General features: G+C 36.8%; 1 pseudogene; it reads left to right on the forward strand.

Moving 5' to 3' along the window:
• The first annotated feature begins 4,974 nt into the window (after positions 1–4,974).
• Positions 4,975–5,833, forward strand: LOC140503060 (proteasome subunit alpha type-3 pseudogene; annotated as a pseudogene).
• Positions 5,834–11,137: the final 5,304 nt, after the last annotated feature.

The raw sequence follows: 11,137 nt of genomic DNA on the forward strand, positions 1-11,137 counted from the left end.
TTTGTGAAAGGTGTTGTGAACACAATTATAATCAATCAAATTATCCTTACTAGTAAAGAATTTACATTCAAAGGGGATAGAGGAGAGAGAGTGAGACAGAGAAAGAGACAGGGAGACATACAAAAAGACAACAAGACAGGCAGAAAGGCAAAAGTCACATAGAGACGGAGAGAGAATAGAGAACACATATAAAATATGTTCATAATGAAGAGAAAGAAAATAAATACAAACACATACGAAGTAGTTAATTACAAGGTAGTTTGGGTAGTAGCATACTAACAGCTGAAAGTATCCAGGAAGGTCTCTTGTAGAAAATAGTGCTTGAATCATATCTTGAAGGAAGAGAGGAATTTTTTGAGGTAGAGATAAAGAAAAAGGTAAGAATTTCAGGGATTGAGAGAGCCAGAGCAATGGCCTCAGTGGGGAGCTGGAGTGTCTTTTGTAACAGAGGAGTAAGTCATCCACCTTTTTTAAATAAGCTACACCAGCCCTCTCTTATTTCTACAAGTATCAAATATGAAATCTGAAAAATGTATACCTCTGCACAATTTTTACTGTTTGAATAAGTGAATCTATTCATCAGGACAACTTTATTTCAATATTTTCAAATATTTTCTGTGCTTTTCTTTTTTTCTTCATTTCTACTTTTGGTTTTCTGGCCATCATTACAATAGTTGTACACTCATATCTAACTTCCTTGAGTTAACTGTAGCGTGTCTCATAAGACAAACCAAAAAAAACCCTGTTTTCTATTTCACTCAGTATCTTTCAAGATTTTCATGATTATGTTTGTCACATACCACAGCATGAAAAATAAGACAAGAGAAGGCACAGAAAGACAAAATTATTCTTCTGAACTCTTATACCATTTTCATTGTACCTCATGCATTTAGGTTCTAGGTTCCTAGACTGAAGAATAATAATTATAAGAATAGCTGTCATTCATATAGCACTTACTATGTGTCAGGCACTATGTTAAAGACTTTGCAGTCTTTGTGAGGTAAGTGCTATTAATAACCCCATTTTATAGATGAGGAAATCACACAGTGTCTGAAGCTAGATTTGAAGTCAGGTCTAGTAAATTAAAGATTTAGTTCAATCCCTTCATTTCACAGTTAGTGAAACTGAGGCAAGTGAAGTAAAGTGACTTGCCCAAGATCACACAGATAGAAGGTGGCAGAATTAATACTGCTCTCTTCAATGTTAAATTTGTTTATGTTCATATCTATTTATCCCACTAGATCATATGCTCCACCAAGGCAAAGGACATAAGATCTAGAGTCATAGATCTAGAGCTGAACTATGTTTTGTTCATCTTTGCATCTATCATAGTGCCTTGTGCACTGCTGGTATTTAACAAATGTTTACAGATAGGTGAATTAAATAGATGAAAAATATGAGCAACCTTCAAAAAATAGAAATTTTATTTATAAATCAAAAGATAAAAAATTGAAACAAAATACTGTAAGTTTTAAAATAATGAAACAAGATACTGTTTTCAAAACATTTTTAAATATAAAGCTTTCTCATTTTTATGACTTCATTTTAAATCGTGGCATATGAATGGAATTATCTGCAAAAGCCTTTTGATAGTTATCTACTTCTAATCATGACATAAACTCAAGACCAGAGACAAAGTTTAGAAGGTTTCTAATTCTCCTAGGACAGATTCATAAAACTAGGAAGTTCTGATGACAAACACTGAGAGAGAAGGTGCTTGTACCTGAGAAAATAGATTTTGTCCTTTTCTTAGATTCCACCACCTAGTCCAACCCATAAGAGCTAGTATTTTTATGGCACTTTAAGATTTACAAAGAACTTTATATGTACTATCTCATTGGATACTTTCAAAAATCCTCTGAGGTAGGTGCTGCTATTGAAGGTGAAGAAAGTAAAGACATCAGAGAGATTAAGGGACTAACCCAGGATCACATAGTCAGAATACCTGAAGCAGGGTTTCACCTCAGGTCTGGGAAAAGGAAAGCTTGAGGGACAGCACTGAATGCTTTGGCTAAAGAGAAAGTAATGACAGTAAGGGAGGAACACTGAACAAAGAAAGTGACTAAGTACATGCTAACCAACTTTTACCTTCCACCTTACACAGTTAGATGCACACTACCACTACTGCTGGATAGGCAAATGGTTTTAAGAAGAGTCTACAGCTGCCAATAATTGCTGATATTTGCATGGTGTTCTAAACTTTATGGAATACTTTGCATATATATTCATTTTATAGCATTTGTTTCTAAAACTCAAGCTTTCTAAGTTAAAACACCATAACTGAACTTTAAAATTAGTCAAACAAAAACAAAACAAAATCAAGTAATAGAATCTGCCATGCAGCACCTGCCCTCTCCATTTCATCCGTTTGCATTCTAGGCAAGGGCTTCCACATGCCTCAATTAGCAGACTCCAGCCTATCCATGATTGAAGATTGACCCATCCTCAGCCAAGAAGATAAAAACTTCCAGCCTGAGGCAAAAAAGTTGCTAGGCCCTTGAGACTTTTCTTGATAATTCTCTCTTCTGCTTCCTTTATCCTGCCCCATCTAATACACTGATACCCTGGATTTCTGACCTCCCTACGCTTCCCTATTCTATACTTGCTCCTGTAGGAAACAAAAGAAGGAATTCTAGTTCCACTGGATTAACTCCTCTCAGCTTTGAGTGATAGCAGAATGTAAATCAGAGGTGACTGGTTCTGGTCAGAACCCAGCAGAACTAGGTTTCTAATCAGGTAAAAGGTCAGAAGCTTGTATGCATACTTAATGAGCTGTTTGAAGAAGAAACTATCAGAGAGGGTAGCATGAAGTCAGAGATTCAGGAGGCTGCATTTAGCCAATGGAGAGCAAAGCAAGAAATCTGAATTGGAACAATATAAAAGGCAATGCATTTGTCTGAGCAAGTTTATTCTCCATTAGGGAGAGACTGGTTCACTAGGAAAATAGAATAATTGACTAAAATAAAATGAGAACTTTCCTGGTTTCATAGTGAATATTGTTCTTTGTTTTGAGAGAGCACATATCTCACAATGTTGGGGCTCATCTGGGATTTGAAAACATCTCAAGCAAAAAGTGCTGAAGGACGAGAAAGACACAGCTCAATTTTAAATGGTTCTCATGCTTTCACACTTTGGCTCAAAGAATCTCAGGACCAGATTAATTAAAGAGCCCACTGTGAAGAAAAGGAAAAAGTAAGGGGAGAAAGAAAGTAGGTACCTGGGGCAGGAAGGAAAAGAAAAAGGTAAATAAGTAGGTACCTGGGGCAGTTAGGCAAACTCTACAGATTGAGGTAAGGGAATTGGGCTAAATATTACATTGATGGTTGAAACCATTCTACAGGACTGAGACTGACTGTGTGTGACTGAGATATAACTGGATTGGTACAAACCATGTGTGGAGCATGGCTCTGCAATTCTGTCCTCCTGTGACAGCCGGAGAAGGACAAAGCGGGAGTAGAATAGTCTGTCTGATGTCTCATAAGGAAAGTAAAATGAAGAATAAAGGAAGGAAGGTGCCATAAGAAGGGGTAGACTCCCTTGGAAAGGAAAAAGGAAGGGATTCTCTTGTGAGCATAACTCCAGATAATCCCTTGGGGAAAATACTAAAGTACTGGAAGACTACACCAGAGACCAAAGCACAGAATGATAGCTCTAAGGCCTTCAAGGTAAAGCAGACTAAGGAGGAAATTTCTACAGAGGCTGAGGGGTCAGATGACTAAATACTCAGGGGTGGATACTGAGTCCCCAGTGGTAGAAGTCTTAAAAGTGTACTTTGTGACTAAGGCATGGCCTGATATAAGAAAGAAAGTGCTAAAGATAGAAGACTGGAGTGATAAGTCATTGGAAGAACTGGTAAGGGAAGCACAGAGAGTGTTGGTGAAAAGAGAGGAAGAGGCCAAGATAGCGGAGTAGAAGTAGAGACTTGTTAGAACTCTCCCCTCAAATCCAGCCAAATACCTGTAAAAATGACTAAATAAATTCTGGAGCTGCAGAACCCACAGAATGACAGAGTGAAGCAAATCTCCAGCCCAAGACAGTCTGGAAGGTCAACAGGAAGCATCTATCATGCAGGGCTGGAAGCAAAGCACAGTCTAGTATGGGTCATACTGGCACAGACAGGACCTGAGCAGGCCTCTGGGGGACTGAATCAAATTGGAAGGTCAGTGGAAATAACCTGTAGTACCTGTGTGAGAGAGTAGAGTGTCTGGCCCCAGCCCCACAGTGGTAGATGGGCTAGAAGAGCCTGTAGCAGCCACAGCAGAGGCAGCAGCTGTCTCTGGAGCTCTAGGTCCACAGATTGCGAGGGAATTGAGTGACTGACAATACATTCCCCACCCCACTGAAAGCAGAGAACTACCTTGACAAATAGCTCAAAAGTCAAGTAAATGGCTGAGGAAATGAGCAAAAACAGGGAAAAAATCAGACTATAGAATGTTACTTTGGTGACAAGGAGGACCAAAATATACAAACAGAAGAGAACAAAGTCAAAGTTCCTATGTCCAAAGACTCCAAGAGAAATATGATTTGGTCTTAGGCCATGGAAGAGCTCAAAAAGGATTTTGAAAAACAAGTAAGAGAGGAAGAGCAAAAATTGAGAAGAGAAATGAGAATGATGCAAGAAAATCATGACGAACAAGTCAACTGAATGCTAAAGGGGACCCAAAAATGCTGAGGAAAATCACACCTTAAAAAAACAGACTATTCCAAATGGCAAAAAGGATAAAAAAAAAAAAAATATTCAATGAGAAGAATGTCTTAGAAAGCAAAAATGGCCACATGGAAAAGGAGGTGCAAAAGATCACAGAAGAAAATAATTCCTTCAAGATTAGAATACAGCAGAGAGAAGCTAATGACTTTATGAAAAATCAAGAAATTATAAAACAAAACCAAAGGAATGGGAAAAATAGCAGACAATGTGAAATATCCCATTGAAAAAACAACTAAGAAAGATTTCTCCTTATCTCTGTGGTGGCTGGGCGCCATGAGCTCTATTGGGACTGGGTATGATCTGTCAGCCTCAACTTTCTCTCCTGATGGAAGAGTTTTCAAGTTGAATATGCTATGAAAGCAGTGGAAAACAGTAGTACAGCTATTGGAATCAGATGTAAAGATGGTGTCATCTTTGGTGTAGAAAAATTAGTACCTTCTAAACTTTATGAAGAAGGTTCTAACAAACGCCTCTTTAATGTTGATCAACATGTTGGAATGGCAGTAGCAGGTTTGCTAGCAGATGCTCGTTCTTTAGTGGACATAGCTAGAGAAGAAGCCTCCAACTTCAGATCTAATTATGGCTATAATATTCCACAAAAGCACCTTGCAGACAGAGTAGCCATGTATGTACATGCTTACACACTCTACAGTGCTGTCAGACCTTTTGGTTGCAGTTTCATGTTAGGGTCTTATGGTGCAAATGATGGAGCACAATTCTATATGATTGACCCATCAGGTGTTTCTTATGGTTATTGGGGATGTGCCATTGGTAAAGCCAGGCAAGCAGCAAAAACAGAGATAGAGAAATTCCAGATGAAAGAAACGACTTGTCAGGCTGTTGTTAAAGAAGCTGCAAAAATAATCTATATAGTACATGATAAAGTTAAGGACAAAGCTTTTGAACTGGAGCTCAGTTGGGTTGGAGAAGTAACCAAAGGAAGGCATGAAATTGTTCCAAAAGATATGAGAAGAAGCAGAGAAATATGCCAAGGAATCTTTGAAAGAAGATGATGAATCAGATGATAATAATATGTAACAATGAGTGCTATAATACTTTTTTTTAAAGAAATGTTTCACGTGTAAACTATGTAAAAGTAGTGTATTGTGGATTACTGCAACGAATTACCAGTTTATTAAAAATTTATCTCATAAAAAAAAAAAAAAAGAAAAAACAACTGACCTGGAAAATAGATCCAGGAGAAACAATTTAAAAATTATAAGACTACCTGAAAGCCATGGTCCAAAAAAGAGCCTATACATCATCTTTCAAAAAATTATCAAAGAAAACTGTCCTAATATTCTAGTACCAGAGGGTAAAATAGATATCAAAAGAACCACCAATCGCCTCCTGAAAGAGATTCCAAAAGGAAAACTCCTAGGACTATTATAGCCAAATTCCAGAGCTTCCAGATCAAGGAGAAAACATTGTAAACAAACAGAGAGAAACAATTCTAATATTATGAAAATACAATCAGGATAACACATGATCAAGCAGCTTCTACATTAACAGACTTTGGCTTGGAATATAATATTCCAGAGGTCAAAGGTGCTAAGACTAAAACCAAAAATCACCTACCCAACAAAACTGAGTACAATAGTTCAGGGGGAAAATTGGTCATTCAATAAAATAGAGGACTTTCAAGCATTCTTGATGAAAAGACCAGAGCTGAATAGAAAATTTGGCTTTCAAACACAACAATCAAGAGAAGCATGAAAAGGTAAACAGGAAAGAGAAATCATAAGGGACTTACTAAAGTTGAACTATTTATACTCCTACATGGAAAGATAGTATTTGTCATCTTGAGGCTCTTCTCAGTATTAAGGTAGTTGGAGGTATTATATGCATATAGACAGAGGGCACAGGCTGAGTTAAATATGAAGGCATGATATCTAAAAAGATAAAGTTAAGGGGTGAGAGAGGAATATATTAGCAGAAGGAGAAAGGGAGAAATAAAATGGGATAAATTGTCTCTCACATAAAAGAGGCAAGAAAAATATTTTTCAATGGAGGGGAAGGGAGGAAAATGAGAGGGAAAAAGTGAACCTTACTCTCATTGGATTTGGCTTAATAAGGGAATAACATATACACTCAATTTGGTATGAAAATCTTACACTACAGGAAAGTAGAGGAGAAAGGAATAAGTGAGGAGGGAGGATTGGGGTGATGATAGAAGGGAGAGCAAATGGAAGGAGGGGGTAATTAGAAGTAAATACTTTTGAGGAGGAACAGGGTCAAAAGAGAGAATAGAATAAATGGGGGGCAGGATAGGTGTAATGACAAGTAAAATAGGATTTTTTGCTGTTTTTTATTTTAGTATAATCAAGACCTATAATGCCTCTATTTGAATGTGTTTGGGGAGGATCTTTCCCACCTATTGATGAGCCTGTCCAGTGTAGGAAGCTGGATTAGGGGAGTTGTTTTGTAGGAGGGTCCCAAGTACTTTTTGTTTTTTCTATTGAGGCACTGAGTCAGAGAATTATGCTGACTCTAAAAATTGTACAAATATTCTGAGGGTAAGGTTTTACTTTGGGGCTTAGTTTTTAGAATGAGGTTTGAGTGCCAGATGAGAGTCAGGGAAGCTGCTAAGCAGCTCACTGGCTTTGAAAACCCAGATATTGATGCTTTCCTCTCTGGTAAAGATGTATGTAAGTTTATGGTCAGGCAGTTTGGAAGTGCTGTCTATTTAGTTTTTATTTCTCTGAAAATTTGACTTTGATTTTCTCTGATACCTGTGCTTGATTAAAGTGATTGTTAACCCCTCAAAAGTTGCCTTTCCTTTTAGAGAAGCAGATCAAAGAATCTGTGATAGCAGACCCCTCTGTGTATGTTGGAGTACTCACTGTTACAATAGATTGGAGGGAAATACAGTTACTCTTTCACATTATGACTGTTATGGAACTGTTTTGCATGACTTCACACTATAACCTGTATTGAATTGTGTCCGTTCTCAGTGGAGATGGGTGGGGAGGGAGGAAAGGAGAGAAGTTGAAATTCAAACTTTTAAAAATGAATGTTAAAAATTGTTTATACATGCAACTGGGAAATAAGACATACACGGGATATAGAAATCTATCTTGTCCTACAAGAAAATAGAAGGGGATTAGAGAAGGGAGAAGTGTAGTAGAAGGGAGGACAGACTGGGGCAAGGGTTAATCAGAATGCATGATCTCTTGGGGTGGGCAGAAGGGACAGAGGGGAGGAAATTTGAAACTCAAAATCTTGGGGAGGTTAATGTAGAAAACTAAAAATAAATTAATTAATTAAAAAAAAAGAGAGAGTAAGAAAGTCAAAGACAGAAGGTTCGGATTACAGTGACTACCATTAATGAGATACTGGGGGGAAAGCCTGAACAGGGAGAATATAAGTGTAAAGGTGGAAACTGGGGGGCTGAAAAACAAAGGAGTTTTGGGAAAAGAAGAGGCCAAGGAGAAGCTTTTTGCCCTATCTGACAGGCTAGATATTTCCATTGTAGAACACTGGTATTTCAAAAGAGAGTATCCCGAGCTAAAGAGAAAAAGAAAAGATTATTCCTCCGATGAATTTTGAGGCTTATATTAGGTCCCACTTGGAACCTAAAGTGAACATTAAAGTGTGGGACCTAGCAAGGGGGATGTGGAAATATCCTAGCATGTCAGAGGTGCTGGGGTAGGAGGTGGGGGGACATAGCAGAGATCTAGCAGCAGTCTCTGGGAAGAATATCTTTTTGAAATTGACTAAAATTCAGAGTAAATTACAACTCTGAGTTTTCTTTTGACTGGTCTGAATTCAAATTCTAAATTGGCTTCTAAATTGTTTTTTCATGTGCACTGTCTTGTGAAATATCTTGTGTAATGTCTTATCTATGTGTTTGAGAAATGCTTCATGATTTGTGATGAGAAATTTCTAAGTTCTATTATTAGAGAAAGAGAACACTGGGAAAGAACTCCCACCTTAGGCTTTCAGTAGGAGATTAAGATTCTTTTATTTTGGGTTCCAAAACTGACCAAGTTGGAATAACAGATGAAAAGTCAAATAATAAACAGCCAGTAGCTTTTTAGAAATGATAGAGAATCAGAACCCACGCAGTCCAGAGGAAGCAGGGGCTCAGAGGGAAAATAAGGTAAAATTGCAAAATAAGGGGAAAAACAGTTCTCTAAGGTACAGAAAAGAAGGCTGAAATTGGTAAGTATTTAATTTATTTGAAATGTATAGGAGGGTGGAGATTAGGAAGGTAGAATAGAAAAAAGGAAGGATTTGGGAGGGTGGGGTGACAGCAGCTAGACCACAGGGGTTCTTAGTCATCCCCTTCCCACTAGTTCAAAAGATCTGGGAATGTAAAAAAGAGTTCAAGGTCAGGGGTTGAAAAGGAAAATTTGTAGCCTAATTAAATGATGGAAAGTTAGAAGGAATCATGTCTATCCCCTTTCCTAAGATGGATCTATGGGAGAGTTTTATTGAATTCAGTATTGGTATTAATCATGGTAAAGATATTGCTTCATTTAATTATTAAACTCCAAAGGTTTCTGCTTCAGCAGGAAGTGGGCCTCACCTTGTTCAAATGCCTTAGGCCTCTGGTCTGGGCTAAACCCTGTAGCTAATCTGATTCAAACCTTTTTGTAAACCTTCTCTGAAGAATAGGAGTTAGGGGTTAAAATGCCTAAGGTGTTTTTTTGTTTTGTTTTGTTTTAATGTGGGATCTGGAAAAGAGACTGAACTTCAGCTCTTTTTCTTTTTTTAGGAAGTGGAGCAGGGGTTGTTAAAAGCTGAGAATATATAGTCATGTGTCTTTTTGGGGTAATGTATAAATTTGTGCATAACATTGTCTTTTAAAAGGCCAGAGGTATTTGCCACATACATATATATGTAATTAAAATGTTTAAATATTGTTTTTTGGCATTATGATTAAAAAGTGCCTCATACAAGGACTGGCATATGTTAGATATAACATTATTAACTCTCTAACTGAAGGTAATTTTTCCATACTTGATAACTTTGAAATGGGTTTTAAATGCTAAAAGTATTAAGATCAATAATTTCTAGAAATGCAATTGACATCATCTGAAGTTATCATTTGTATTATTACTGTATTTCTAAATTGTACTGTATTTCTAAAGTTTTCTTTGAGGTAGAAATGTTAAAGTAATTTTTAAATCTGGATTTTATTGTATCCTAGTGGGTTTTTTAAAAAAAGATGTGATAAAAATTTGATAGTTTGAAGCTGTTTTAACTGGTTATAAATAAGTAATAATAATATTATAGCAGATTTTACATTTTGAAATGTTGGCTATCATGAAAATGTATACAGTGGTTTAAAGTAGTAGTTTATTCTCTGTGCAAGGTGATTTGGAAATGCATTTACCTAAATAGGTAATGGGTTGTTTAAAAAGCAACTTCTCTTATCTAAATGTTGTTAAGGATTATACTATTAGAGAAAAATGATGGATGAGTTAAGAAGCTATTAATTCATTCTAGTTTGAAGTATTGTGATTTAAGAAATCATAAACTTCTAAGTTTTGTCTTTATTTAAAAGGAAGTTTCAGTTAAAATTGTTTTACTATCACTTTTATCAATTATGTACAAAAGGTTTTGGTGACCAGAAAAATATGGGAATTTTGTGGTAGTAAGGAAATAACAATAAATTTTGAACTGTTTTTGAAGGGAGAAATACTTCTAGAAAGAATTGTTTTGTAACATCTTTTGTATAATTTATAGAAGGCCTACTAAATTTCTATTTGTAGCCTACTTCGTGTAATAACTTGATACTGAAGTTTGTTAAAACCTACCATGGCTTTTCTGACTTTAGGGAGTGAAAGAAATCCTGATATTTCAGGAGATGAGTGGATTGCAAATAATCATGGGATTTTTCCGATCACATTAGAGAGGGTTTTTTTTTTACCTTTCCCCACCAGGCAAAAGAGAAGGAGGGGAAAGAGGCAACAACTGCAGAGAAGGCCACAGCAGGGAAAGACCCTGCACCTCTGGGGCTGGAAAGGCCTGGAAGTATCACCCAAGTGCCAGGAAGCTAGAAAGCAGCATGCCTCAAACTTGGGTAAACTAGTTTGGTTAAAGTTGTAGTCTCTATGTAAAGTGTATTCAAGAAAATTAAAGTGTGTCAAACTGGTAAACTTTTGTAAATGGAGTTCCTAAACAAGGAATTGATTAGCTGAGAATTTGAAAATGATCTCTAACAACTGGTTTTTAGGAACAATTTAAAATTTAAGATGTGAGTTCTGAGAAGTCTTTGATTGGTGAAACTTGCTATCTGACATAAAAGCTTCTAGGACTGTAACATATTGCATTCTGAGTTCAGTAATCCACCCTCTGGTGGAGATGCCATTAGCTACTCAGAGAGAATATGACTGTTACAGATGGAGGTTTGTCTCAGTGAAAAAAAGCTGAAAGGACAATCCTGGCCTCAGTCTGGGATGGGATCCTTCTGGCAGTTTC

Source organism: Notamacropus eugenii, chromosome 5 (assembly GCF_028372415.1).
Source record: "Notamacropus eugenii isolate mMacEug1 chromosome 5, mMacEug1.pri_v2, whole genome shotgun sequence".
In the NCBI taxonomy this organism is placed as follows: Eukaryota; Metazoa; Chordata; class Mammalia; order Diprotodontia; family Macropodidae; genus Notamacropus; species Notamacropus eugenii.